Source organism: Nycticebus coucang, chromosome 6 (assembly GCF_027406575.1).
Source record: "Nycticebus coucang isolate mNycCou1 chromosome 6, mNycCou1.pri, whole genome shotgun sequence".
In the NCBI taxonomy this organism is placed as follows: Eukaryota; Metazoa; Chordata; class Mammalia; order Primates; family Lorisidae; genus Nycticebus; species Nycticebus coucang.
In genome coordinates, this window is record NC_069785.1 from 20,825,440 (window position 1) to 20,830,620 (window position 5,181).

The window sequence follows — 5,181 nt, forward strand, 5'->3', positions numbered from 1 at the left end:
TATTGGTAAACCCCATAAGGATAATTTTTATCAATTTGCAGCTCATTCTATCACTCCAGGAAATGTGGAATCATTTAAATCTCCTATAGAGAAATCCAATTTACATCAAGTTATGTATCCATAAAAAAAACAGCTGGACTGTGATGCAAATGACTACAATGATATGATATTTAACAATAAAGGTTTTTATTATTAAACTGAAGTGATCTCAAAAAATTCAACCTAGGCAGGCGGCGCCTGTGGCTCAGTGAGCAGGGTGCCGGCCCCATATACCGAGGGTGGCAGGTTCAAACCCAGCCCCAGCCAAACTGCAACAAAAAAATAGCCGGGCGTTGTGGCAGGTGCCTGTAGTCCCAGCTACTCGGGAGGCTGAGGCAGGAGAATCGCCTAGGCCCAGGAGTTGGAGGTTGCTGTGAGCTGTGTGAGGCCACGGCACTCTACCGAGGGCGATAAAGTGAAACTGTCTCAACAACAAAAAAAAAAGATAAAAATTCAACCTAGGCTCAGCGTCCATGGCTCAAGCGGCTAAGGTGCCACCACATACACTTGAGCTGGCGGGTTCGAATCCAGCCTGGGCCCGCCAAACAACAATGATGGCTGCAACCAAAACAGAATAGCTGGGCAGACATTGTGGCAGGCGCCTGTAGTCAGCTACCTGGGAGGCGGAGGCAGGAGAATCATTTGAGCCCAGGAGTTTGAGGTTGCTGTGAGCTGTGATGCCACAGCACTCTACCCAGGTCTACCCAGGATGACAGCTTGAGGCTCTGTCTCAAAAAAAAAAAATTCTACCTAGGGAAAAAGCTCAGGTGCCCCCAAACGTGTTCTAATTGCAGGATTTTTTTCTGTTTAGAGAAGAGAACTCTGTCATGCTTTTGGGATGGTTTATCTGAGTTTGCAATATGACCTAGTGGCTATATCAAACAGGAGTATCTTTCTGGGTACAAATATTGGAAATCAGCTCCCTCCAACTTAAGCTCAATGGAGAAATTTGTTAAGTGAGCCCAGAGACGTCTGGTCAATGAGGCACTAGGGGGGTTCTGATGCAAAGACCTAGCAAGCCAGGTGCGGCCCAGGGGGTCGGTCAGCTCTGCTCAGGTCAGCTCTGCTCCTCCTTGTCCATCTGCTCATTCTCCTCCTTCCCCAGTCACTGGCTCCCCCGCTCCTCTGCCAGGGGAGAGCTTTGCCCTGCAGCTCAACCCAGTTTCTAAAGAAAGTCAATCAATGAATCTTTTGCTACCTCTCCTATATCCCTTAATAAATTCATAGAAAAGGTACTCTGACTGATCCAGCTTGCATCAGGTGTCTGCCCATGACCCAGTCAACTCAGGCTGGGGGCTGCTGGGGCCTCTCTGCTGAAGTGGAGGAAGGCAGTGACCAGTCTGAGCTGGGAAATGCTTCTCCAGGGTTCCCTGTGAGAACGAAGCTTGAGAGAGGTGAGCCCTAGAAACAGAGTTGAGAGTCAGCAGACTGCAGGTGTTTATAGGCATTTGGGAGTAGATGAGATCATGTAGTTAAGTTTTAATTGTGTGGTGGAGGGAGAGAATGAGAGAGACAATCCTGAAGAATATGATAGGAAGACTGAGCAAATGAGAAGGAGCTATTTATCCCCCAAATAATCCTGACGTGTCCATCAAGAGAACTGCAGGCGTAGGTAAGGAACTGCTCTGCAATTTGTCCAGTTTCCTTCTCGCTTGCCCCATGAGATTTTCTACATCTTTTGTCTGCTCTCTTTCCTGCTTGGTGTGGGCTCCACCTTTTACACCTTGACTGCACCTCCTATTCTGGTATTCCTCTAGACAGGGGTGAATCCAGGTCTGGATGGGATGTGAAAGTTTACACAAGGGTGGGGACCCATTTTAAGATAGGGAATACAAATTTAGTATATAAATACAAAACTAGGCACAAAATTATGTGTTTATTTAGAATGAGAACATAAATGAGAATAATTACAAATTTTAAAAAGTTGACAAATCCCAGCACTCTGGGAGGCCAAGGTGGGTGGATTGTGAGCTCAAGAGTTTGAGACCAGCCTCAGCAAGAGTGAGACCCCGTCTCTAAAACAAATAGCCAGGTGTTGTGACAGGCGCCTGTAGTCCCAGCTACTTGGGAGGCTGAGGCAAGAGGATGGCTTGAACCCAAGAGTTTGAGGTTGCTGTGAGCTGTGATGCCAGAGTACTCTACCAGGGCTAAGAAAGTGAGGCTCTGTCTCAAAAAAAAAAAAAAAAAAGTTGACAAACATCACACATATCACATAATCTGGAAAAACACAAAATTTTAAACAATAAATGGCTTTACCTATGAAATACTTTCTCCTTTGAATTTTAGGCTTCAAAGTTACTAATCGCCTCTTCATATGATAATGATTTTATAATACCGTGTTCCATGGAGTAAATAGAAAGGCAACTCAGTCTTTCCTTTGGCGTAGTTCTTTAAACTTGCAAAAACTGATAGTTAAGAAGAGTTTCTTTCAGCACTGCAATTATTGATAATGCCATGTAAATATTTAAGACTGTTGTCAAATCTGGGAAAACTATCAGGTTTTTTTTCTTATGCGAGTTGTAAAATTCGGAAGAGTTTTCCACAGACTAGTTTTTGGCTGTGTGCAATTCAAATCTGTTTTTCTTCCACTAAACACACACACTCAGTGCCAGGTTCCGTGAGATCAGTCACAGGGCAGTGCAGCCTCTGGCTCAGCACGCCAGGACATCTGTCCAACACAGGATTTGGGCGAGGACAGGGCGGTCAAGAGCTCAGTAAGGAAGCTGGTCTGGAACAGCCAGTAACTGGGGTGGGCGAGAGGCAGAAGGGTGTGCCTTTGGGTAGGTAAATTTGTGAAGGACATAGCAGGAAGAGAAGGAAGTCCTTGGTAATGACTTCAAATTTGACCATGAGGCGAAGTTAGCTATGAGAGGAGAAGAGGTAAGGGGTGGGGTTACCAGATTAGGCAATTAAGAATATGGGGTGTCTGTGTATTAAATAGTGCCCAGGACATCCTTGCTCTATAAAATAGTCATTGTCTATCCGAAATTCAAATTTAACTGGTGTCCAATAGCTTATCTCACAATTCTAGGTGGACCCTTGAATAGAACAATGCAGATCTGGGACAGTCACTGGGAGAATAAGAGAGCTGCCTAAAGAGGAGGAGGACAATGAGGGCCCAGATAGAGCAGAAATCAGAAACCTGAGGGAGCTGAGGAAGGTGGGGATTTCTGGGGCATCGGCGTTCACACAGCCTGTGACTGTAAAAACAAGGTTGAAAACATATGATCAAAGATGGGACCCCACTGGGTTTCTCTCCATTCTATTCTTGCTTTTGACTTTCACTGTTTGGCTTTCAAGAAAGCCAAGGCAGACATGTTAGAAAGAAAGATGTACTGATTATGGATTGGAATCCAAATCACAGAATATGTTAAGAATATTTTATTCTACGCTACTCAAGGATGCTGTAATATATTCACCCGAAGCAATAAATCCCGTGCTGCACTAGCAAATTATAAACAAATGATAGAAGCTGAAGTTTTCCTCTCAAAAGAGGCTAAAGAACAGATAATTTAGAAAGAACAGATTTTATTGGAACGTCAATAGTTTTCATGACACAGATACTTAAACTACTCGTTTTCAACATACCCATATAAAGAAAATGATGAAAAGGTTTTTTTTTTTTTTTTTTTAAGAAAAGATAATTTGACAGATGGAGTCTTTTTATGGGATCAGTAGAAGTGATAAAATTGAATAAATTACCAAGATTTTTATCTCCTTTTCTGTAATTCTCCCTAAAGATTTAGAGATGGCAGATTGAATCAACTGGAAAATAAATTTGCAAGTTTATAACATTTCTAAAACAGGAATTAAAGACAAACTTCTAGTCTTTTTTTTTTTTATTCCCCAAGAGTGGGTTGCCTTGAGGAAACCTGCTCTTATGTGATTACACAATTTCTAACCCAATGTCGGGCTTATCAAATGGACACACCCCACAAAAGGTACACAAATGTAGATTCTATGAATAGTGTACTATCTATTACTGTCTTATTGATAATGTTAAAGAATAAATAAAAACAATTGTGAACAAAAACAATTGGAACAACTCAAAAAACCAAACTTTGGGTAATTTTATACATAAAATGGTTTGTTTATGATTGGGCTAGATGAGATTTTAAATGAAACTGAGCCACGGTCCACAGTGTAACTTTTAGTGGTACTAGAGTTTTATGATCACATTGCCGAGAGCTGTTGTGCCAGTCCCCAGGGGAAGGTGCAGAGGGCCCCCTGCCTGGGTGAGAGAGCAGGATGTTTTATGGACAGAGCATCTGCATATTACTTTAAGAAAAGTACCAGCGGACCAGACGTACCTCCTCCTACAGAATGCTGATATTGCCTGAAAATCCAGCAGCTCTGGCATAGACCGTAATGGAAAAAGGCAGGGGACTGCAAAGCTTTGTTGAACCATCGGAAGTGGTATCTGTCAAATCCCCTGCTCCTCACTGAATACTCGAGATTCCTGGGACCCAGAGGGGGGACGTGACTTGCTCCAAGTCTCACACACTCACCCAATGAGTGGCAAAACTGGGGTCCTGTTGGCTAATAGTGAACAAGAAAAAGGCTGAAATTCGAAGCCTTAGAACGTAGAAACTTCTTCAAGGGCCTGGCATAAGTCCTGTGGGCAGTGAGGTTCTCTGCTGGGTTTTGGGATACTTTAAATTCAGGATTTACACAGGGAACCGTCACTATGTTCCGTAGTTTTTTTTTTTGTTGTTGTTGTTTGTTTGAAGTTATTCTATAAAAATGACCTTTTAGATGTACTTTTTGTGCCTATTGATAAGAAGAATATATGGTAAGGAAGGAGTAAAACAAATTAGCTGTCACACGGAATGGATTTGTTGATTTTTTAAAAAGAAGAAAATCAACTCCTGTTTCCTGTTATTTTTGGCTGCTTACCTCTCCTCCCTATTTGCAAATGTTTTCCTGTGTTGATGTGTGCCAAAACAGTGAGCAAATCATAACATTTAGATTCTTTATATTTGTATACACGTATTCAGTTGTACCGTCATGTGTTTGAAGCGGGACAAATCCCATCTCCAACTAAATTCATGCTGGATTATTTAAAAGAGCATTTTAGAATTTGCTTTTCTATTGGGCATCTTCCCTCCTTATATAGGATTCCAATTCCCCAAATTAGCGGTT